Source organism: Lepidochelys kempii, chromosome 6, assembly GCF_965140265.1.
Source record: "Lepidochelys kempii isolate rLepKem1 chromosome 6, rLepKem1.hap2, whole genome shotgun sequence".
In the NCBI taxonomy this organism is placed as follows: Eukaryota; Metazoa; Chordata; order Testudines; family Cheloniidae; genus Lepidochelys; species Lepidochelys kempii.
In genome coordinates this window covers 29,052,243-29,078,319 of record NC_133261.1, presented here as the reverse complement: position 1 = coordinate 29,078,319, position 26,077 = coordinate 29,052,243, and the positions used below count along the sequence as shown (strand labels likewise).

Sequence of the window (26,077 nt, the reverse complement as noted above, 5' to 3'; positions counted from 1 at the left end):
GAGCAAATGTGTTAGTTCTAGCATTCACTTTTACTAGTGAGCTCTGAAGAGGCACAATGATATTTGCTAACGAGGACTTCTCTGTCCAGCTATGGCATTAAACATTTTAGCCAATGAATTCTGCATTAGGAAACATTTAAAGGTAAAATTGTAATCTTTCTGTTTCATTAATTTTATATGTCTGTGTTATGGATAGTGAAATGATTAAATGACTCTTGGTTTTGGTCCGTGATCAGCTATAAACTAAAGGACAAATTACTTTCATTGCTGGCAAGACCCACTGTGGTGTCAGATCAATATGGTTATGACTGCAGAGGCCTTGTGTAAATTATAGTGGTATAAATATGGCAACAGAGCTGCTGTTCTCAGATTCCATTTTAATAGGGAACAATATTTACATCTGGTTACTTTTACAGAATCTAATCTGCTTTGTAATTATACATACGAGCTTGTAGCATGCTTACAAATGAGGATTGTGTCCACAATCATTTTTTAATTGTTCCATGTTGGGTACATTGTGAGATCAGAAAAGCATAAAATACAAGTCTTGTGTAACAATCGGAAATGGATGGATGTTTGCATTTCACCCAAACAAGATCCAGGGTGCGTGTGTGGGAGGACAGTCTGAGGGAAGGAGCTGAGGGGGTAGTTAGGGACAAAAGGTACAAGGATCAGCAAGTAAACCTGTGGGGAGAGTGTTTTAATCATGTATAAGATTAAATTGTAAGCAGGTGAACTGATTAAATTGTGTGCTCTGTCGGTTTAAGCATGGGGCAGTACACATCTGTGCCTCGGTTTTCCCAACTTTAAAATGGGAATAATACCACATGTCACAGGGCTGCTGTGAGAATAAATCTGATAATGTTTGCAGAGTGCCAAACACTGCATTCTCTTCTTTAGTTGCCGCACTTTAGCAGGTAAGGGTGAAAATGAAGTCAAAACTCCCATTGACTTAAGTGGATCAGGATTTCACCCCAAATCTGTCTTTTGTAGAACATGATGAGGTGTGTAGGAGGAGAGAGAAGACATTCCAAGCAATGGAGAAAAGGGACCTCCTGCCTTGAACAAGTTAGGAGTGAGTGGGAAGAGAAGAAGCCTGACTGTACCATACAGAGTCCTCTTGGTATTTCCACACAAAATTTCCCTTGCAGAACTTCACTGAAATTACTAAGTACAAATACAAGTGTAAATATAACCATGTATAATAATAATTACCTATCTCGAAGAGATTGGGCGGCTTATTTAATTAGTGTATAGAAAACAATTTGAGTTCCTTGAATGAAAGGGATAGTATAAGCACAAGAGATTGTTATTCCTTCCAAGATTTCATTTTGGATTTGGTCTCTGTATTTCCTCTACACCACACAAAACTGCTATCTGTGCCTAAGGGCTTGATCCTGCAGCCTTTGAAGTCAATGGGAATGTTGCCATTGACTCTAGTAGGTAAAACAACAGGCCTTAAATTAGTATGCCATGCCATGCATGCTTATGTTTGTTTGTTTGCAGTAGCGTCCACAAATGTACAAACAGGAAGGCACTAGCCCCGCCCTGAATAGTTTACAATGCACATAAAGACAGATCTGGCTTGTACTAAAACTACCAAGAAGGAGTTAAAATAGAATCTGAATTGTCTTTCACTCCTGGAAAGGGGTGGACTTTTTCACTCCCTTGATATCAGGGTGCCTGATTTTGCGGACGCTTACTGTTGAACACAGTGGTTACTGCTGTGAAAAAGTCCCACTGAATTCAAAGCACTGAGCATTATACTTTGCAGGATTGAGCCCATAATTACCTTCAGGTAGCCTATATAGAGGTAAAAATGGGGACTGTACTCTGCTGTCCCTTTGTCAGGAGTAGAGCTAGATGGCATTTTTTCTGTGAATAGGAAATTTGCTGAAAAATACATTTTTCAGAGCATCAAAACTATTTGAGAATTTGGGTTGAATTCAGTGAAGTGTTTTGGTTGAAAAAAAAATTGAAACAAAATTTCAAAAGTCAAAACATTTCAACTTTTCATATTAAAATGGTATTGTGTTTAGAAATGTAGCTACATTTTAAAAAGAAGATGAAAAACATCCCAAAATGACTGGAAATGAAATTTAAAAACCGAAAAAAAAAATTCAGGTTTTTCTTTCTTTTCATTTTGGTGAGAAAACCTGAAATTCTGCTCGGCAGCTCTCCAACACCACTTTCTACAAGCCATTACCCTCTGATCCCACTGAGAGTTACCAAAAGAAACTACAGCATTTGCTCAAGAAACTCCCTGAAAAAGATCAAATCCGCACAGACACACCCCTGGAACCCCGACCTGGGATATTCTGTCTACTACCCAAGATCCATAAACCTGGAAATCCTGGGCGCCTCATCATCTCAGGCATTGGCACCCTGACAGCAGGATTGTCTGGCTATGTAGACTCCCTCCTCAGGCCCTACGCTACCAACACTCCCAGCTACCTTCGAGACACCACTGACTTCCTGAGGAAACTACAATCCATCGGTGATCTTCCTGATAACACCATCCTGGCCACTATGGATGTAGAAGCCCTCTACACCAACATTCCACACAAAGATGGGCTACAAGCCGTCAAGAACACTATCCCCGATAATGTCACGGCTAACCTGGTAGCTGAACTTTGTGACTTTGTCTTTACCCATAACTATTTTACATTTGGGGACAATGTATACCTTCAGATCAGCGGCACTGCTATGGGTACCCGCATGGCCACACAGTATGCCAACATTTTTATGGCTGACTTAGAACAACGCTTCCTCAGCTCTCGTCCCCTAACGCCCCTACTCTACTTGCGCTATATTGATGACATCTTCGTCATCTGGACCCATGGAAAAGAAGCCCTTGAGGAATTCCATCATGATTTCAACAATTTCCATCCCACCATCAACCTCAGCCTGGTCTAGTCCACACAAGAGATCCACTTCCTGGACACTACAGGGCTAATAAATGATGGTCACATAAACACCACCCTATACCAGAAACCTACTGACTGCTATTTCTACCTACATGCCTCCAGCTTTCACCCTGACCACACCACACGATCCATCGTCTACAGCCAAGCTCTATGATACAACCGCATTTGCTCCAACCCCTCAGACAGAGACAAACACCTACAAGATCTCTATCAAGCATTCTTACAACAACAATACCCACCTGCGGAAGTGAAGAAACAGATTGATAGAGCCAGAAGAGTTCCCAGAAGTCACCTACTACAGGACAGGCCTAACAAAGAAAATAACAGAACGCTACTAGCCGTCACCTTCAGCCCCCAACTAAAACCCCTCCAACGCATTATTAAGTATCTACAACCTATCCTGAAGGATGACCCAACACTCTCACAAATCTTGGGAGACAGTCCAGTCCTTGCCTACAGACAGCCCCCCAACCTGAAGCAAATACTCACCAGCAACCACATACCACACAACAAAACCACTAACCCAGGAACTTATCCTTGCAACAAAGCCCGTTGCCAACTGTGCCCACATATCTATTCAGGGGACACCATCACAGGGCCTAATAACATCATCCACGCTATCAGAGGCTCATTCACCTGCACATCCACCAATGTGATATATGCCATCATGTGCCAGCAATGCCCTTCTGCCATGTACATTGGTCAAACTGGACAGTCTCTACGTAAAAGAATAAATGGACACAAATCAGATGTCAAGAATTATAACATTCATAAACCAGTCGGAGAACACTTCAATCTCTCTGGTCATGCGATTACAGACATGAAAGTTGCTATATTACAACAGAAAAACTTCAAATCCAGACTCCAGCGAGAAACTGTTGAATTGGAATTCATTTGCAAATTGGATACAATTAACTTAGATTACCTTGCATAATGACTTAGCCACTCCCAGTTTCTATTCAAGCCTATTTCCCCTTGTTCCACCCCCCCCCCCCCCCGCCCCCAGATGTTCTTGTTAAACCCTGGATTTGGCTGGAAATGGCCCACCTTGATTATCATACACATTGTAAGGAGAGTGGTCACTTTAGATAAGCTATTACCAGCAGGAGAGTGGGTTTGTGGGGGGGGGGGGGTGGGGGTTGAGAAAACCTGGATTTGTGCTGGAAATGGCCCAACTTGATTATCATACACATTGCAAGGAGAGTGATCACTTTAGATAAGCTATTACGAGCAGGAGCGTGGGGTGGGAGGAGGTATTTTTTCATGCTTTGTGTGTATATAAAAAGATCTTCTACACTTTCCATAGTATGCATCCGATGAAGTGAGCTGTAACTCACGAAAGCTTATGCTCAAATAAATTGGTTAGTCTCTAAGGTGCCACAAGTACTCCTTTTCTTTTTTTGAAATTCTTCAGTTCAGGTTGGAACCAAACCAGTTGTGCAGGGGGTGGGGGGGTGGTTCAGTTCGGCTCCCAAACTAAAAATCAGTTATTCCCTCAGCTCTCGTCAGGAGAAGGCTCTGGTGATCTCAGGTGTCTTTTACTAACATGAGGGTCATAGACCTGGTCACATGAGGTAGTTTTGATTCCCTGTAGTACATCTAGGATGTGTTTTTTATATGAATGGGCCAAAGACTGGAAAGCGAGAGGATAGTTCTGGCTTTGGTTTATGCCTCCTGATGTCTGGGGAGATGATCTGAGAGTCAGGTATCTTCTCCATGAAATCGGTTGGCAGCTCTTCAGACTGTGAAGCTTCCCAGGTAGTGAGATGGCCATTAGGGTTGATTGAACAATTTTCCACTTATGAAGTTCTGCTGGTCATGATTTAGTCGCTGTGATGACTGAGGAGAAAAATGATATTTTTGCAGGCAGGTCTTGAGTTGAAGTCTGTTTCTTCCTGTGATTTCCATCATTGATGTTCAAATTTCCTTTGCTCCTTCTTCATCATCAAAAAACCATGGTGATTTACAGGGTGATGGGAAGGGGAGTGCTGTTTAGATGTCTGTGTAACTATAGCTGTGCTCAATGTATGATTCTAGGGTTTCACCAGATCTTCCACTTGGCCAGTTGGACAGTCATAGATTTCTTTGAGAAGATGGGATCTAGGAGCAGTGGACCAGGATGGTACTCTGTCATCCTGCTCTGAGGCTCGAGTTCTTATGTGTACCTATGTCCTTGACATAGGAGTGTTTTTTGTGTCCTCTGTATTCAGTGGAAATCTGACTAGGGGTAGGGTATGCCCAGCTCTATGCTTAAATTTGGATAATGCTTGTAGGAGACCTAGAGTGGATTCCAGTATGGATTTTTGGCCCATAGCATCAGAGGTGTCATAGCATGGATGCTGAGGTCTCTCAAGACAATGAGCTTTGGGGACTTCCCTGCCATATAAGTCAGTATCTCTATCAGTTCTTTAAGGAATCATTTGTGTCTGGAAGCCTGTAGATTAATAATATGTCTGTTGACTCACAAGCTAAGTAATGGTGTTTAAAAGACTTTCTAGTTCCTGGGGATGCCCTGCTGCATTTTTGCCCCAATTCAGCAAAACACACAAACGTGCTTAACCTAAAAATGTAAGCAACCTCATTGACTTCAGGTTTCAGAGTAGCAGCCCTGTTAGTCTGTACCTGCAAAAAGAAAAGGAGGACTTTTGGCACCTTAGAGACTAACCAATTTATTTGAGCATAAGCTTTCGTGAGCTGTAGCTTATGCTCAAATAAATTGGTTAGTCTCTAAGGTGCCACAAGTCCTCCTTTTCTTTTTTTCATTGACTTCAGTGAGACTACTCATATGCTTAAACTTAACCATGTGCTTAAGTGCTATGCTGAATCAGAGCCCTACGCTGGATCATAGAATCATAGAATATCAGGGTTGGAAGGGACCGTAGGAGGTCATCTAGTCCAACCCCCTGCCCAAAGCAGGACCGATCCCCGACTAAATCATCCCAGCCAGGGCTCTGTCAAGCCCTTGGTGGAATAAGAATGGCCATTGTGTCACTACTCCTGCCTGTTCTCAGAGCGTGATTCACTGCATAGCCCGAGGAGACCATGTGAGATAGCGTTGGGCAGGCAGTGTCATTTGGCCAGGTTTGGGTGGTGCTGCTACCAGGCAATGCACACAGCTTAAAGCGGTGTCTTCTCCACTACGCCTGCTACAGGATAGTTACATGACCTCCACCTCCAGGGTTATTCTCCAGGCGGAACCTCTCTAGTCCGGCACCCTCGGGACCTGACCGGTGCCTAAGCAGAGAATTGCCGAACCAGTATTGTAGCCAGCGGGTCTCTTTTTATTTGTATCTCGCCGAGGCGAATGAACGGAACAACGCTTGCAACGCAGCCTCGCCAAGGCTTGCCGGCTGTCTTCATCACACCGTGTTAGTGGCGTTACACAATTGTATTGTGTTGGCACAAGGAAATAAGTAGATGAAAGCATAAAAACCAGAAACTAAAATCATGCCGGACCATGGATGTTGCCGGACCAGAGAGTGCCGGATTAGAGAGGGTTTTAAACTGTGTATTTCGCAGAGTAAAGCGGCGTGTAAATCATAGGTAAGTTATTGTTCCTGGTAAGACCTTCGCCATTGGCTTCCTTTTACTTTGGCCTCTGCTTCCCCCCTCCCCAGTTGTTTCAGATTTGAATTAAATGCCTCTTTTGGAGATTGATTGTCCAACAGGGGGTAGCATGTCCCTTGGCTGCGTACGCCTGCTCCCATATTCTGTTCTGCGGGCTTTGAACGTCTAAGAGAAAGAAAGGCTCAAACTCTGGGGGAAGAGACGGCAGAGGAGGGTTTATTAGGGTGCTAAAAGCTCCACGTTCGGTGAGCAATACCCGGCACTCCTGGGTAAATACCTCTTTGCTACACATTGATCTGCTCCTGATGTCTTTTTTATTATTATTATTATTATTATTATTTTATTATTATTTTTCCACGTAAAGTAACCCCCTTCCCTCCCCCATTCAATTAGAAAAGTGGGCAAACACCATGTTAAAATCCAATCCAGGACTCGATGATCCTGCCCAGATTTTAGAAGCTCCCCCCCCTTTGCAATGTGGTTGGATAAGTCTTCTGGTATTTCCTGCTGCAGACTCCCTCAAACAGCTGTACGGCGTTCTAATGTAAATGCCTCTCTCCTCCGCGCTGTCTCTCGCCGCTGCCGCCCCTCCGACTAGGACCGGGAAGGGGCAGCAGCTCCGGAGGCCGGCTAACGCGCACACAGCCAGCGTGTTTTGACTGAAGGGGTTTAGGGCAAGGGGAGCAACAACTGCTCGGGAAAGGCAGGGGGCTGCTTGCCACTGGCAGAGCACAGCCCACCGGGCACCGAGCCGTGCCTGGGAGAGACTTGGTGACGGTGACAGGTCGGAGGAGGGGGCAGAGGAAACGTGTCTGGCCCCACAGAAGGATCTTTACATCCAAGACCGGGGGAGGGAGGCTGGCAGCCACCGCCGAGCTGGGCATCATGTCAGACACCCGGTGGAGAGGTGTTCAGAGGAACTTTTTACTATGGTGAGGAGGAGGCGGTAAGGACATGGGAAATTTGCTCCACTGATCTCTAGCAGGATTTGGGGCAGGGGCTCTGTCGGCCCGAGCTGTCAGAGATTACGCGTTGAGAAGGTAAGGCATCCTTTCTGCTGGCCATAAATGTGTGTGTGTGTGTATTTGAGATAGCTGAGATTTCTAATGCCTTGTGAACGGGCAGATCTTCCCCCTCCCCACGAACAATACCCGTGCTGTTGAAGATAAGATTTTACAGTCTTGCCTCTCTTTTATTAATGCAGTAGTAATAACTGAATCTTGCCAATGCTAGCAGTTAAATCCTTGTGAACTCAACCTCACATCGTTCAGAGTCTGCGCTTCTCGAAATGCACCCACACAATGGAGCATTCAGCATTCACTGGGATCTATTTCTTTGAAAAATATGGGAATCCTCCCCAGGCAGAAAATTAACATTTGCAAAGAAGCCTCAGGAATATTAATTTGTATAATACTTTACTTTTGGAATGCCTACCCATCCTTTGCATGGGGCACAGGTACAAATATTTAAGCTGCACTTCACAAAAATTCAATAGACCATAATAATAACACCCGTGTAGACAGCATATAACATGCATCATGTATCCATTCCCCAGTGAATCAGACAAGAAATGCACCAATACTTGCTTTATGATGCCATTATCTTCACACATTAAATGAATGTTGCACTTGTTTTTCTGTGGCATTTTTGTCATTCATAGCAACATAGCATCACTGCTGTCTTTAAAAAAAAATAAAATGTCCACAGTTCCACGCTTGCAATTAGAAGCCATACGTCTAAGAAAACACTTGGCGAAACTGAGGTTTCAGTTCCTGTGGAGACTGACTTGTCATTCCTTACTCATGCAAAAATCCCCATTGAAATCACTAGGAATTTTGCTTGAGTTAAGATGTACAGAAAACAAAAGAAAACAAAATCTCATTGAAAGCTGGGACACTGTGTTAAGAAGAACATAATTACAGAACAACTCAGTCTTTTCTTTTTGTTTTAAATGAGATCTCATCTGACTGCACAATTACGTGCATTTGCTTTTGTTTTCATTCATATGCCAGAGAATATAATTGTTCTTAGAATCAGTACCCCATAGTGGTTCTATTTGTACAAACACCAGACCATGGAATTTTCCTGTTTATCCAGATCACAGTTTTGTTACATCCTAGGAAAGGCTGTGTTTGTGCTGAAAGTGAAATGTATACTAATTCTAGCTGTCACTTCTGTATATAAAAGAGAATAGTTTCCTTTCTGAATGAGTTTAACCTAAAGGTCTGCTGTTACAATAGATCTTAATTTAAACTCCGGCTATTTATATCTTGTTCTCTGACAGCACAGCTTAGCTACCTACAAAATTATATCTATATATCTGTAAACAAGAGCTAAGGAGGCAATGTGAAATAGATTAGAAGAGCTTGGAATGCTCAACTAGCAAAATAATCAAAAATCTTTAAGATCTGAAATGCGTAGTGGCTAAATTTACTCATGCTTGTGAAATGGCTCACCAAGGCCAGCACACACACAGCATATTACTGTTTTTAAAGTGCATTTGTTGCACTTTGGGATTTAGCAGTGGGAGCAGTGAACAGTCAGAATACTGTAGTTCAACTCTTTCTCCAACAACTAATCAATCAGGCACGCAGAGCACCTTTTTACTAGAGCTAGAGGTGGATTTGAACAGACTGTCAGTTTTGGCAAAAGGAATTGAGAGCTATTGTAAGTGACATAGTTTCCTTTCAAAATACATTATGTCTGGCTGGTGGGACCCATTTTCAATACACTTCCTGTAATATGAAGGGTAGGTAGATTATGTCTTTGATCCAAATACTTAAGCCTGTGTTTAAGTTTAAACCCAGTGAAGTAAATGGTCTTAAAGTTAAACATGTGTTTAATAGTTTGGAGGATCAGGACCTATATTTGTCAATTGCTTTGAAGACTAAAAGTGCTGTACAGAATAATCTGAAACTAGTAATAGAGATCAGTGTGGGACTAGCAAATCGCTAACCTTTACCATCAACACATTCATGTCACCCAACTCAAATTCAACACTCTGGCCCATTCATTTCACCCCAGAGCACAGGGCAGAAAGGAACAAAGCTGCAGAGGTTCACATAGTCACTATTTTCCCCTGTGTGGGGTGCCCTTCCTCCCCGCATCTTTCTCCCTGACACACAAATTCTCAGAAGGCAAGGCCAGGCAATGGAGGAGGGAAGTGCCTGGTGGGGGGGGAGCTGTCCTTTGAACCTTATTTCCCTCTTTCTCCACAGGTAGGCTTTTTCTCACCAAAAACCTGCAGACAGTTAATGCTGCCCAAAGCATTTCCCTTTAGGCTTGGTGAAACTCTGACAGTGGTTCACAGATTGCACTGGGAATGGGCAAACAATGGCAGCCACTCAGCCATTGTTGGTGAGAGGGACCCTGGAATGAAGGTGAAGGTGAAGGATAATATCTGAACTGGGTCATAAATCTGTGGGGTTTGCAATGTATTCCTGTCCCTTTGTTGGCTGGAAGCTACATCCCTGTGGTTCCTCTGCCCCACATGGACTGCAAGGATACATTCCGTCTGATTCAGCAAAATAGGATTTAAACAGGCACCTTAATCTGGGTTTCATTTGGAAACTGGAGACCTCAGTCTTGTGTAAATGTACTGAGGTTATGGAATGATTTATTCAATGTGGGTTGCACAAACATAGCTGAGGGAAGGATTTGCTTCTGTATTCTTTTTATGGCCCCTACGTTTAATTTCCATATGTTTTATTGCAACATTGAATCATGAGTTGAGTGGGAGAGAGGAACAGAATTTCAGTTTCTATTACTAGGCTGTGTGTTTAACAAGGCGCGTTACTGGACAGAGCATAAGAGAGGATGAGTCTCTCTGAAGAGCTCCGGAAAAGGTTTTATGGTTTGGAATCTGCAATACCTTCAGGTTAATGCCACATTCTGCCCCTGAATATACCCAGGGGGATCTTTTTGAAATCAGTAGTACCTGCATTCCAGGATAGAATTTAGTCCTGCATATTTTATATTATGCTACAGTATTTACTTAGATCAGTCTGATTTAGCGTTCAACTGACTCATTGTCTAGGGGATCCATTCATTGCCCATTCAAGTCAATGAAAAGGCCCCCATCAGCTTCAGTGGCTATTCGACCAGGCCCTCACTCTTCTAGGGCAACTAGGAGGCAGCACAAATTAAACCGCTACCAAGTATCCTGGGCATGGTGCTTACCTGCTTCTGATTTACCAAGCCAGTAGAAAGCTATTCCAGCCACAGTATCTGCAATTTATAGTCACTTTGTTAAAGGGCAAGAAGCCTAATTTGGGGTTTTCTTCATTAGTGTTACCTCTCTGCCTTGTGTGCATTATCACAGGATTTGCTCAGTGAAAACTGCTGATTTTCATGGCTCCGCTTTCTGTGGCAAGATGTCTCTTGCAGCATATTTCAGGTGTGTACACATTCCTGCAGTGGTTACTAAGGAGATTGTAAAGGAAAACAAGATACATCTTAAGAAAGGGCAGCTGGCAATCAGAATGTGTCCTTTTGGAAAGGAATTACAGTGGCCTGTTTTACCCTCACATCTCGAACTGCGGCTGTTCTTACGCATGGCTGGTGCTCTCCAGACTGCCTGTGCTGGGATTTGCATTGTGCTTTCCAGAATGCATGACTCCCGACACTGAGCACACTGCTACAAGAAGCGACTAGGGGTGAAGCTGGTAGTAATTTTTATGGAGCAATGTGGTTGCTGTGTACCTAACTGGCCTCTCGACACTCCTCTAGATTTTTGTGTGAAAGTCAGAGGACAAACCTGGCTCAGAATGGTATGGCTGAATTTCACCCTCTTCTCAGCACACTCTGGGCAGCTGTTGACCTTAAATTCCTTAGCACTTAAGGAACAGTGCTCAGCACCTCCAAACTTTTCCACGTTCTGTCTCTTGCTCTGTAGGATGAGCTCCTAAAGTGTAGACCCCAGAGAACAAACAAAGTTCCACTAAGCAGAAATGCCTGCTGCCCTGATTTTGTCATCTTGGTGTCCACTTTATAAATATTCCTAATTCTCGCTTCTGAATCTCTGTTAATCAGTTACTCTCTTGAAGTACACTTTTCCTGACTGCAAAGTTTATTACCCACATTCTGCTGCCATGATGATAATTTGAAACATTTTAGCACACTGTAAATTTCCAGCCAGCATTCTGACAAGACTGTTTCAGACATTTCCGTGAGCTGCCACTTTGCAGATGGCAGGAGACAAAAAAGATCTATGGATGCGACATTTTTTCCTTCCTGCCCGGCTTCCAAGTGAGAGAACATGCAAACAAAAAATCCTGAAATAACATATCCAGATTTAGAATGCTTCATTAAAGATGGATCCAGGGACCGAGACTTTATATCAGTTATTCCCACATACTGTCTAAAGGCCTTTTATAGTACTTGTATTTGGATCCAGATACTGTGTGTGCAGGTATCTGTGTAACATAAGGAAACTGGGTGATTAAGAAGGAATAGTCTGCAGAATTTGTAGCATCTGACTGATATGTTTGTTAATATTGCCTCTACATGACTTCAGGCCTTCGTAAGGATGAAAGAGGATTTTTCCAAGCCAGAATTGCCAGGCTACTTGTTTAATTAGCAAGGTGGATAAAGATAAACTAAAAGGTACCCATTGTTCTGGAGACCGAGCCTTCCCTTTGGAGTGCTCTGAAATCTCAGATTATTTGTGTTATGTTTGTATAGCTATAGTGGAGGTTGTGTCAATATTTCCATTGTACTCCCTTTGGTTTGTGGGCTTTGTAATGTGGAGACAAAATTTTGCTCTGGGCTGAAAACTAACACGTACAAAGTCTTAGCTTGGGATTCTTTTTTTTTTTTCAGTTATAAAATATAATGTTCATGGTACAGCACCTTTGACGGGTGCAAGTTGTTCTTATGCAGTTTTTCGCTCTCTAAGATATGAGAATCTCTTGTAATTCTTTGCTATGAGCCAAGATCAATAACGTTTTCTTGGTGCTTAAAGCAGCCTTCTCAATGTTTATGAAATATATTCAAAACAAAACTCTGTCCTTTTGTAAATCAACTCTAGTGTAGTGACAGTTTTGCAGCAATTCAGTTTCCATTTGAACGATATAATATTTGTGTTACTGAGTAAAAGTAACACACTGCAATCAGCCCTGGAATGGGAGTGTTAAGATTGGAAATACTATGTAGCCTTAATTAGCATCGACTATCACTGGTACACTTACGGAGCTCAGTGTTGATTCATTAAACAGGAAAAATCAAATACATTTACTATAAAAATCCCCCCAAAGAAATCATAGTAATTCAATTATTTGTATGCTGTTAGTGCCTAGAAGTCCAAACTGAGAGTCGGACTCCGTTATACTCGGAGATGTATGTACGCACAGTGAGGCTATGTCTACAGTACCACTTATGTCAGTGTAGCTTATGTTGCTCAGGGGTGTGAACAAGCCACCCCCACCCCCAGAGCAACATAAGTTACACCAACCGAAGCACCAATGTGGACAGTGCTATGTTGGCAGGAGAGCTTCTCCCATCAACATACCTACTTCCACTTGTTGGGGATAGATTAAGTCAATGGGAGAGCTCTCTTCTGTCGGCTTAGAACGGTTACACTAGTGAAGTTTCAGCGGCACAGAGCTGTAAGCTCTCTGGTGTGGCTATAGCCTAAGAGACATTCTCTGTCCTGAAGAGCACACAGTCAAACAGACTAAGGGTAGCGAAAAGGAAGGATTATTATCTTTATTTTACAAGATGGGGAACAGAGCCACAGAAGAATTTAAATGACTTGCCCTAGGTCACACAGGAAGCATGGTGCAAAACCGGGAGCTGAATTCAGATCTCTGGAGTCCCAGTCAATTGCCTTAACCATAAAACCATCCTTCTTCAATTAACTCTTCCCTTAATTAGTACCCTCCTCCCCAAATAAAGATACAACACGTGGTAACTGTCTGCACAACTTCTGCATCAGAAGAGTCCTTGATGCAGAATGTGGCTAAAAGCAGTAATTTTTTTTGTATAGCTATAGTGGAGGTTGTGTGGTTTTGAGGAACGCATGTAAATAAAACCCTGAGATAACAATCTGAACGCTGTTAGCTGGTTATTTTTTCAAATTGAAAGTCAAGATTAATCTAAAAACATTTTTACACCCACGCTAACGCAGTACCAGTAGAAGCTCTGGTAGGTGCTGGGGTTTTTTTCAGTGCTACAAAGAGGTCATGATTTTTGTTAGTTGTGGGTGAGTGCCAGTGAGACCACACCAAAAAATAAAAATAAAAAAATCAGAAGCCAGCGTGGCAGCTGTTCAGCTGATTTGCTCTTTTCTTTGATTGTAATGACACAGTCCTCTAGTCTGTTGGTAGACAATTTACACGTCTCCTTCACTAGGGTTAGGGAACTCTGCTGTACAGCATGGTGTGGCTAGCTATTAGTCATTATGGAAAATCTTGGCAAAATAGAAGGAACAATTTCTCCCTGTCTTGAAAATTGTCTGGCACATACCCTGAATAATTTTTTTAAGGCAGCGGGATGTGACTCTAAGGAGCCAAGGCTTTTTAACATCTTTGCAAATGTGTTGCTATTCACTGAGGAAAGGCTGCTGAATGATCCACAAAATCCCTGGAAGTCTGATGTGAAATTACCACTGGAATTACTACTGGACTAGTGGGTTCATTTTGATAAGCTCCTGGCACAAGCACAAGTAGAACAGATTTACATTTTATAAGATGAATCTCTCAGCTTTCTCTTGCCACGTTGCTTTAAAAGGAAACCTCACACTGTATTGTAAGTCTGTAACTGATATTAAGAACCTTTCCCCCTCTTCTTCACTGTGGGGAAAAAAAGTTTGTGACCTTTTTATTTTGTACGTGGATTTCTTCTGATTCTGTGACCTTTTTCTTTTATATGTGAGTCAAAGTCAATTCAGTTTTGAACAACATTAGCTTTAAAAAAAATTCTCATAAAGGGGAAAATCCTTACTTAGGTTAAGAAGGCGTTCTCCAAACAATGAATTCATCTCATTCGGGTTGGAGCATTAGCAGGCCAGGCCAATAAATTGAGCTGCATTCCAAACAGATTTCTACTATTGTCAGTCCAGAGAGGGACATAGGTGTTTGGGGTCGGAAAAGTACAATATTTGTGTTTGCGATTCTGTTTATAATGGACCTGCCTGATGTAAATCCAGTTAACTTGGCCCAGTGTATCTGTTTTACACTATTTATAATGCACCTCATGATGGAGAAGAGACAGAATAAATAAATAAATTTATTAGTCTCTAAGGTGCCACAATTACTCCTTTTTTTTTTTGAGAATAATGACTGCCGATCAGATGAGGGGAGAGATTGTGCAACTGTTCCAATTTTGTCCTTTCTATGACCAGGTACATCTTCATGAAGGAGTATAAAGTAGGTAGGGACTAGATGAGAAAAGCAAGTGAACAACGCTGTAAATACAACAAACGGACGGTGTGACTCAAGCAGTTTAACCAAACTAATCCCCGCAGTGCTTGAAATTTCCCTTCCCAGAAAAGCACAATATGTTGTTCTCTGCTATAAAGCTGTCCTCAAGTGATTGCATTGTGTTAACATGCACCTCATTGTTATCTACAAGACACATAGTTAATAGAGAGCTGCTGCTAATTATTGGTAATGTTCTGTCAAGTGTTGAACAATGGTAGCAATAAGGACATTTCCTCTTATGACCGGTATCAACATACTGTGTCAAAAATGATATTTCCAATAGCACTTCAAATATTACAAGCCAATGTTTTATTTCTTTATGAAAACACCAAATCACCATGTTTCAGAGTGTCACTTGGATAGCTGCTTCCAGGCAAATTATCACTTTTTCCCATAGTGCTGTCAAGTTACTTGCTTTAAAGATGGGCTGGGCTTCTGGGAAAGTTCTCATTTTGGGATTTTCACAGCCTTCTGTGGTGCAAAACCAACTAGCGCGGAGTCCAGTCTTACAAATCCTACTCACATGGAATGTCTCATTGACTTTAATGGGCTCTCTTCCCTAAGGAGGGACTACAAATGTGAGTAAAGGTTTGCAGGACCTTTGAGCCCTTATAGTTTAATATCATGCAGTTAACTGGCATACAAACATATTATATATATATCCATCCCCCTCTTGGCTTCTATGTTTCACTGATGATACTGTGGGTCAAATCCTGGCCATTGACTTCAGTGGAGCCAGGATATCACCCTGTATCTTTTGAAGGAAAACCACATTAACACCACATCATTAGTCTGAAATTGCTCATACTGCAAAGATACACATTTTTATTTGTAGCCAAATTTGAATTCTTTCTTCAATTAAGTGCTTTGGAGGATAGGATTAAAATTCAAAATGATCTGGACAAACTGGAGAAATGGTCTGAAGTAAATAAGATGAAATTCAATAAGGACAAATGCAAAGTACTCCATTTAGGAAGAAATAATCAGTTGCACACATACAAAATGGGAAATGACTGCCTAGGAAGGAGTACTGCCGAAAGGGATCTGGTGGTCATAGTGGATCACAAGCTAAATATGAGTCAACAGTGTAACACTGTTGCAAAAAAAGCAAACATCATTCTGGGATGTATTAGCAGGCGTATTGTAAGCAAGACATGAGAAGTAATTCTTCTTCTCTACTCCATGCTGATTAGACCTCAACTGGCGTATTGTGTCCAGTTCTGAGTGCCACATTTCAGGAAAGATGTGGACAAATTGGAGAAAGTCTAGAGAAGAGCAACAAAAATGATTAAAGGTCTAGAAAACATAAACTGTGAGGGAAGATTGAAAAAATTGGGTTTGTTTAATCTGGGGAAGAGAAGACTGAGAGTGGACATGATAACAGTTTTCAGGTACATAAAAGGTTGTTACAAGGAGGGGGGAGAAGAATTGTTCTTCTTAACCTCTGAGGATAGGACAAGAAGCAATGGGCTTAAATTGCAGCAAGGGCGGTTTAGGTTGGACATTAGGAAAAACTTCCTAACTGTCAGGGTGACTAAGCACTGGAATAAATTGCCTAGGGAGGTTGTGGAATCTCCATCACTGGGGATGTTTAAGAGCAGGTTGGACAAACACCTGTCAGGAATGGTCTAGATATTACTTAGTCCTGCCTTGAGTGCAGGGGACTGGTCTAGATGACCTCTCGAGGTCCCTTCCAGTTCTATGATTCTGTGAAAAGGGGGAAACTTAACTGAGGTCAATGTGAACAAATGCAAGTGAGATGAAAATTGCCTTCTAACAGCTGTCTCGGTGTCGGAACTGAAGCCTTCTTAGCTATATGTGGGGAACATTGTGCTGCTATTCTCTTGGACATGTAACATTAAATTCAGAAATAGAATTTAAACCTCCTCCATGCTAACGTCTGAGTTGTCTACTCACTGAGCGGAAACAAGAAAGAAAGGTCACTCTATTAAATACGTAGGCCCATTTTCAAGTGACAGGGTTTAAGAGAGGTAAAGTAGTAGCTCTGGAAAGGAAAGAGTTTCCTTTTCTAAACACTTTTAATTTGCCATAATTATATTAAGTACTAAATTGAGAGGGCCTTTTCTGTGATGAGGGTAATGAATAGTTGTGCTGTATTACTGTAGCCAAGGCTGGAAAAGGAAGCTTTTCTCCAACTGTGAAAGCATATTTGGACCAGTGTGGGACTTCATAGTGTAGTTTCCCCAATAATAAACTGCAACACTGATTCCCAAAAGATATTGCATCACTTTTAAAACTTTGTGCTCTGCCCTAGGGAGGTGGCAGTTTTTAAAGGGAAATCACCAGGCACTCAAAGTGAAAATGGCTTTGGAAATAGATCTAAAGGGCTAGATTATACCTTCAGGCACAGCCCAGAAGCAGGGGTGCTGCATATGGAGTGCTGTCCTCGGAATAGCTTCAGGAGGCACTTTGCCTCAGAGAGGCATCTCTGAGGCTCAGTTCCCTCCCTTCTTCCCCTTTGCTCCAGGGGAAGCTGTAATTTGCTGTTGAAAGTTACAACACCTTGACCCCCTATTCCAGCACAGCTGGTGGTATAGCCTTGGCTCCATTCATTTCTCTTCTCCCTCACAGCCAGTCCCCAACCATCTGTTTTGTCAGGGAAAATCGGTAGGCACTGCACGCCTGTGCACCTGAACGCAAGGTCCAGATAACTTACGAAGAGAGGTAGGGGGAGTAAGAACCCCACCCATCCTTTATTCCCTTGAGTGGATGCATAATCCAAATCGCAGTTTAGACCACAACTGTATTTTTTAAAAATCACAGGTTATTGCGTCCCAAATACACTTTCTTATTTCATGTTTAGAATAAATGGCAGGAACTCAGTTCTAAGTTTTTTGATGTAGGAACTGCTGCAAGTGCAGCCCAGTTCTTCATGTTGTTAAAAATGATTACTTGGGGGAGAAATTTCATTCAACCCTTTTTGAGCTTAAGTAGTCATTGGGAGCATATGGATTGCTCCTCTGTCTATCAACCTTTGATACTTCTAGTGTGCAGATCACCACAGTGTCTAGTCTCTGCTTTATTACAATGTTCTCCACGTCCATCCATTACTTGGCTTCTCTGCTGGGACTGCCATTAAATTGATCCATGGTGATTTTCATGATATGGACACTAGTTTTCTAGGAATTATACTCAGAACACTCCCTTATTTCACACAGACTACTACTAGACTGGATTTGAATCGGTCACCTAGAGGTTAAAGGCTCAGCAGTGCATTACTAATCTGCTGAGCATTCCAGTTCCCAGCCTAAAAAAGTTTAAGCAATATAAGTCTTCTCACCTAATTACTATGAAGTCCATATTGGCCCTGGATGAACTTCAAAAGGCTCAGAGGTTCAGTTCAGATCAGCATCAAAAGTTCGTATCTTTGTCCCAAATTCTCTGGCCTGCAATATTTGTATGGAAGCTTGTAGTCATATGCTTGTCTCTGATACTTCTGGGATCTGCTTCTAGATGGGTTGGAAATATCCCAAGAATAGTTTTCCTCACCATATTTTGGTAGATGTGGTCCCAGTTAGAGTGAAGAGGGTAAGCCAGCAGCCTTAAGTTCAGAAGATCTGTATTCAGTTCCTGGCTGTGCCACAGGCTTCCTCTGTGACCTTGGGCAAATCACTTCCTCTTTCTATGCCTCAGTTCCCCATTTAAAGAAAATATAAACCAGCTCTACCTCACTTGGGTGTTGTGAGAGTAAATCCACAAATACCCTGAGAGATGCTCAGAAATTGTGGTATTGGAAAGGCCGGGGTCATATATATAAACCTGAACTGGATTAGAGGTATTTGCAATTTAAAAGTAAGGAGGAAAAACAAGTTGTTCAAATGTTTTATTGGGTTGTTGACTTTCAGTGGTTTGTTGAGTGGACTGAAAGCTCAGGACTCCTCTTGTTACAGCTGATTCATTCATCCTTAGTCTGTTCAATATATTCACATCACAATACACTTGTTTGCTCTCTCTCTATAAAGCCAGTGATAAAATCATCAGATGATATTCTTGTCTTTCTGTTAACCTTGTGAGTAAAAACTAAATGGAGAATTAAATAAATACATTTCAAACTAGCTTTTATAACATTTCTTTAATGAGTTGAGGTGTAATTATAAATATATCTGGTGCCCTCAGGAGACTGAGAATCGTATTCTAGAGTGGTTCATGGACAATTCTAGTGCTGTCTGTAGACATATGGGTGACTGATTCTATGCAGGGTACATTGCAGATGAGACACTCAATATTGTAAATAACAATACCATTTATTACGAAGCACTGGAATGCATAATAGAAAATGAAACAATAAAAAAGTTTAAAAGCCATTTTGCTGTGACATTTTTAAATGGAACAATTCAACAGAGGTAGTGGCAAATACATGCAGTGTTACAGGGCTAGGGATGTTCAGCCATTTCAACAGTACTACCTCCTCATCACTGAGTGCTTTATCAGTTGTTTTGCAATGAGTTATATGCACTGCTTTCATTGTGCCTGAGAATGGAGTTGTTAGAGCTCAGGAGTGTACTCTAGTTATATGCATTCCTTGTAAATGAATGAGAACCAATAGAAAGGCTAGAACTCCCATATTTGAACTGGTGTTTCTCAAAAGACATGTAATATCATAGCTTTTAAAACCGGAAGAGGCTATTACGATCATCTTGTTTGACTGCCTCGTAACACAGGCCATAGAATTTCACCCAGCATGTCCTGCATAAAACTCAACAACTTGTGGTTGAACTAAACCATCTATTTTAAGAACACATCCTACCTTAATGTAAAGACTTCAAGTGATGGTGGATCTGCCACATCCCATGGTAATCTGTTCCAGTGGTTAATTATCCTCACTATTAAAAATGTGCACGTTATTTCCAGTTTGGCCTTTTCTAGCTTTAATTTTCAGCCACGGGATATTTCACTGCTAGTTTAAAGAGCCCACTACTATCTGACAACTTTTCCCTGTGTATGTGCTTATAGACCATGATCATGTTGCCTGTTAACATTCTGTTCAATAAGCTAAATAGGTTGAACTCCTTAAGTCTTTCCCTGTACAGTGTTTCACAGATCTTGAATTATTCTTGTAGCTTTTCTCTGAGCCCTCTCCAATTTTTCAGTATTGTCTTTAAAGGGTGAACATCACACAATATTTTGGCCATGGTCTTGTCAATGCCACACATCGAGGTAATATCATCTCCTTATTCCTGCTCCGTATTCTCCCATGTATGCATCCAAGGATTGTGTTATCCCTTTTTATCCATGGTATCATATGAGGAGCTCCAGTTCAGTTGTTTATCTACCAAGAGCTGTAAGTCACAGCCTTTGCAGAAGACTGAGGTACCTTCCTGGAAAGGGTGTGGACAGTTGGTTTGTTCTGAGGCAATAAAAGTTTTTTATTTTCTATGCTCTCTTTCTTTTACTGTTCTTACATCACTTTAATTATCTGCTGGCAGTCTGCAGGCAATAAAAAGATCAAGAAAAAAGTTTTCTCCTTCAAATTGTGGCATTCGAATATTCCTTTTTTAAAGCAAACATGCCTTGCTTGCAAGGAAGGTGCAGCCATCCGCAGCTTTGGTAAAAGACTGGTAATTGGTTCAAATGAATGCAAATAAGGCTTGCAGCAGTTTTCATAAGTAGCTTCTTACTTATGTGCTGCAATGGTGCTGGCTTATTGCATTTATCCCCAGTAGAAAGTGGGCAGCGGAAAGCAAGTGAGGAGTGACCACAATAACAAAAAAGAAGTGAGCAAATGTTTGTGCTTGGAAAACAAGGCATTAAGGCATTTTAAAAATCCCTAGAATTAACTGTATTCTCTGTAGTTTTCAGGTTGCCATGAATTCATAATTTTCCATGCTGTCTTTCCAGGAAGCTCCCTCATTCCCAAAGTACAGTATTTCAATAGAATTAAAAGCTGCATCCCTAGTTTTCTCCCCAAATATCCCTATTTATAGCTCTGAAATGTTGGCAGATGTTGAAGCCTAAGTCTGAAACTACCGTAATGTTTTCCTGGCAAATCCAAATGGCCTTTAACGATACTGAAATTATGGCATTGGAGACAGGGTTATAGCTCAATTATAGCACCAGCTATGCTGACAGAGTTGAAAATAGCTGGAGATGGAACTGATGGAGATAATCATGTGCCATGTCCATCCAGAAGGGCAGGACAAACAGCTGGGACTGTGAGTTGGGGGCAGTGAAATGTGCCTTACATGGTAAAGGTGGGAGTGGTTTAGGTTTGGATTGTTTGTGGCCGTTGAAGTGAACATAGTGAGAGTTCTGTTTGTCTATACAAAAAAAAAAAGCAACTATACTTCTCAGTTGGAATGCCTTTTATTTTAGAGTAAGGGGAAAGAACGAAAGTAAAGTCTTTGTGAACGAGCAGTCAGCTCAATAACATGCTGCCTCCCAAAATGGCAGCTGCCTCAGCCAAGAGAAGATTCCTAGGCCTTTGGAGGTGCAATACACAGAAAACAAAATGACAGCAGTTACAAAGCTACATTCACCACAAAGATGCAGGGGGAAGACAGGAGACATACATATTGTACATGGTTCCAAACAATCCTCTAAATGCAGCTGAGCAGAAGCTCTTTCCAAAGGGGGAAACAACATACATAATTCCGTGATAAATGCGTCATGTTTCCTAGAGATTGCTTAGCCTTGAGAGATGTCATTAAGTGTAAATTCAATGGGGAGAATCTCCACATTTAGCAGTCAAGGATTTCGTGTCGCTATTAATTGGTGTCGGAGGGAAGCCAGGTCTACTCAAAGTGGATTGCTTTCAAAATGTGCCAGCTTGCTATTTCAATGACTTTATCCAAAGCACTCCTGGGTAGCTCAGTGGGGTTTGTTTTTTTTTCAATGGTGGCATCATATGTGCTGGGACTCTGCACCTGTCAGTTCTGGCAGTGGCTGCTGAATTATAAAACACTGAAATATACTGTAGTTAGAATGATGCACCATCTGTGTCAGGCTTGAAAAAGCAGTCCCAGTGTCTTGGCATCCCCGGGGGACTAGTAGTCACATTCAGGGCTGCTTTACCAGTCCTTCATATCTAAATGGTTTAAAAGTCCATCCTGCTGCTTCAAAGTAAGCGTGTGTATGTGTGTGTGTGCGCACTTACAGAAACTTAATGGAAAATGCATAAAGGTTTGAAGTTAAAATGTTGGTTTGTTTGTTTATTTATTTGTTAAGCATCCTGTTCTAAAGACAGCTTGTTTCAGAGTGATGGCTCTCAGCCTTTCCAAACTATTGTACCCTTTTCAGGAGTCTGATTTGTCTTGTGTACTCCCAAGTTTCACCTCACTTAAAAACTACTTGCTTACAAAATCAGACACCATAATATAAAAGTGTCACAGCACACTAATTCTGAAAAATTGCTGACTTTCTCATTTTTACCATATAATTATAAAATAAATCAACTGGAATATAAATATTGTACTTACATTTCAGTGTATAGAACAGTATAAACAAGTCATTGTCTGTATGAAATTTTAGTTTGTACTGACTTCGCTAGTGCTTTTTATGTAGCCTGTTGTAAAACTAGGCAAATATCCAGTTGAGTTGATGTACCCCTGGTTGAGAACCAGTGTGTTAGGGGACCCAGATCGTCCCCTCCTGTATAAGGGGGCCTGTAAGAGGATTCCCTTGATCGTCCCATATTCTGTTTCCACTTCCCCATAGTATGTTGCTCCCCACAAAATATAGTTGATTCCTCACCAGAGAGCTTCAGTAGGCCAGGGCTACCTCATCTTCTCCCGAATCACAGGTGCCCCCAGAAATGCAAATATAGTATAATGAGTGGGACTGGTGAAAGAGGGTCTGGTTTCAGGAGGACCTAGTTGGTAAGTGACACCTCAGGAATGCAAGTTAGTGGCCAGGATGCTATGGAATAAATGCAGGCCTCTCTGCATGCAACACTGGCCTCTAGGCACGCTCAATACAGATCTCTTTCCTACAGTGCTGCCTGAGGGCTGCTTCACTTATTGCTAATGAAACTTCAGGCTGTATTTTCTTTTCGTGGGAACTTCTGTGGCTTGTCCCCTTTCTCAACACAAACTTTGGACCCACAGAACTGCTTCTGTCAGGTCTGGGAAAATGGGGTACAGTGCTGCAGGAACCATTATTACCAGCCTCCAATTTTCCCAATCCTCCATGAGTTTTTCATTGGTTCTTAATATGTCTTTGCTGAATTGTAAACATTAAAGCCTTTATCAGGCACTCCTACATTCCTAAACGTAGTCCGAGAAAATAATTTCTCCTGCCTTCTCTTATAAAAGTGCTCTCTTATCTGATACAATATTTAGATAACCATGCAAACATCAGAAACTATTCTAACTACCACAGTAAAGGAGTTTAGACTAGTGTCCTGGCATTTAAAGTTTTAAAATTATTATTTTCCATTCAGACATTTTTAGCTAATGGTGATTTTTTTTCCTACGTGTTTATGTCTCTGAGTTTGTGAGAAACTGCCATGGTCAGTGCCAGTTCTGGAAAACCTGCCAGTTAATGCTGAATAACTTGTCAGTTGCTATTTCACTGGAAAAAGCGAGGTTAATGAAACTCGAGGAATGTCTCAGTACCTCTGCTCTGGTGTAATAAATCGAGATAAAAAGCACAGGTACTCTTAATTCAGAGTTATGTTAACTTTCAGCAAACCACAGCCTCTCATTCTTTTCCCACAATTCTCTCCCTTTGTGTTGTCTCAAACCTTCCCAGTAGATAAGTGTTGTTATTGCCCACAGTTCAGAGCTGGTCTTCTCAGGAGACTCTGCAAAGGAAGTGGCAAAGCATCTCTGGTCCCCACTTGTATGAAATACACACTTTACTTCTGGTTAATATATCTAGGTAAGTAGGGCCTGATCCAATTCCAATTGAAACTAGTGGAAAGACTCACATGGACTTGAATGGGAGATGTATCAGGTACTTATATTGTACTTGTTACAAGAGTATAGGAGCACCTTATCTTTGTACACATTTGAACCCACAACTTGTTTCAATCCTCTTCAACCCTTCACTGTTCAACCCAGAGCACCCTACAGCTGCAGACTTGAGAGTTCGTCTCAGTCAGTCCTAATGAGGTTTGGGAGATGCAGTGTCTTTAGACCTCAAGGGGAAAAACTTTCTGAGTGTAGCCTCTCCTGTCTGGAGGTGATGTAATTGCCAGATTCCCAAATCCCTCCATAACTGCATGGTTGGACGTGCAGAACCTCCATAAGGGCCTTGACTCACCTCTAACTTGTCCACTTTTTCTGTCATCCGTGATGTAACAAGTCTTACACAACACCCTATGACACGCACAGTGGCCTCTGTTCTTCAGAGTAGCTTTGGGTGAATTGGCTACTCAGGTTTCTATGCAAAGAGCAGCCTTGCGTGTCCTAGTATGGGTTCAGGCTCCAGAGGGGGAGCACGAGTCAGAAACATCAGTTAACTTAGCCCAGTTCCAACCAGACTGAATTCATTGACTCATTGAATTCATTCATTCATGTTGAGTATATTCAACTACAGTGGCTCCTATTTCACAATGGAAGGAGAGGAATAGGGATAGTGGGGATTATTAATTCCCATTTGCAGGGGAGTCTGGATTTTTTTTCTTTCCCATTTCTAGACAGCTTCCTCAAAGCACATGGGACAAGACTGAGATATACATTGAGGAAATGACAAAATTAGTTTGATTGGTTTTCGTTTTTTGCTATGGTAGAAATTCATAAACTTAAAGGTCCGAATGTTGCCCTCAGTTATACCTGTTACAGGAATGCTCTCTCTGCATATATGTAAATAGTTAATCAGTTAGGTGCTAGAGGGTTTTGTAGGACCAATACATCTTGTTATTTGTACTGTGAATGGGTTTCTCTGGCTGCACTGTACATTACCCTTAACAACACCCATACAATCCTATTGACATCAGCAGGGAGAAATGGGTATAAATGAGGGCAGAATTTGGCCCAAGATTTCCCCCTCACTAAGTGTCAATACTGTTAACTTCCCATCTGAAGTAAATCAGGGGAATTAGGGCTTGTCTAAATGGGGGAATTTACCAGAAGAACTGTATTGGTAGCATTAGGCTGCTATAAATGCCCATATGGACACTCTTATTCTGGAACAAGAGTGCCTTTTTCCAGTTTTGCTTACGTTGCTTTGGAAACAGCATAAACTAAACTAGGAAAAGGCACTTCTATTCCAGAATTAGTGCCCACGGGGCTATAGTGATATACAGTATAATTATACTGGTATACTTCTGCCAGTAAATTTCTCTCTGTAGACAAACCCTTCTGTATATAGGAGCATGGAGAATGCTGAAATGTCGGTGGTTGGGCTGCAAACAATGGTCTGATCTGTCTTTTGTCTAAAAAACACGTATGTCTCCTACTCTGTACATCTTACACTTTCTTCTTCCCTTCCTGTTGTGCAGTCTGTACTGTTTTCCACCCCAGAGGTAGCTGATTTCAGTCGTGGGTGTGTCTGTAATTTGTTAGGTGCTTTTGAATTCTTCAGGATGTAAGAGGCTGTCTTGCTTATCTGTCTAAAATTATCATGTGAATGACTGAGAGAGCTGAAATATCTCTGATTCAAATTATGCAAGAAAGCTGATCTCCAGTAGGTAGCTTTAATCTGCAGAGCTGACCTGCATTCAGTGAGCAGAGCACAGAATACTGATTTTGGCACAGTACCACAGAGAAGTTAGTTCTACATGGATTAATTGTCATTGAACAATTCTTCCAGTATAATCATCCCCCCACCTGTTTCTTCTTCTTTGTCCAAAAAGCACATAGTGTAAAGTGGTGATTTCAGTTATTTCCACTGCAGTCAGCAGAAGTGTTTCCCTAAGTGACTGCAGGTTAACGTTGCTAATTCTCAATGTTTGCAAGAGATATAATGATCTTTGGGGGATCTTAGTTTTAACTGACGTAGATGTCCTCCAGCAGCAAGGGAAGAGCAGCCAATCTCCACAGTTATTGAGAATAATTCAAGGAAAGGCCCCTTCTCCATTTGTGCTTGACTTTCTGCCTTCCAATCACGTCCCAAGGTGCCAGTGAAGTGTAGAATCTTGTTGGGCATTGTATTTTCTTGAGGTGTCCATATACATCCTTTTACCTTTAATGAGATATAGGCGGGGTATAGACTCTGTGCTACTGTGCATTCTAACCATCATAGGGATTCATTATTATTATT

At 41.6% G+C, this 26,077-nt stretch overlaps 1 protein-coding gene across 5 annotated transcripts in view; it reads left to right on the top strand.

Annotated features, from left to right (window-relative positions):
• Positions 1 to 6,357: 6,357 nt before the first annotated feature.
• OSBPL5 (oxysterol binding protein like 5) overlaps positions 6,358 to 26,077 on the top strand; it is a 221,067-nt gene continuing 201,347 nt past the window's right edge. For 4 of the 5 annotated variants that reach the window (XM_073347295.1, XM_073347291.1, XM_073347292.1 and 1 more), the window contains exon 1: positions 7,026 to 7,534. The gene's annotated coding sequence lies outside the window, so the exon portion shown is untranslated. Of the gene's footprint in view, positions 6,471 to 7,025; positions 7,535 to 26,077 lie in introns of those variants that run through there. The other variant, XM_073347294.1, reaches the window with a different exon arrangement.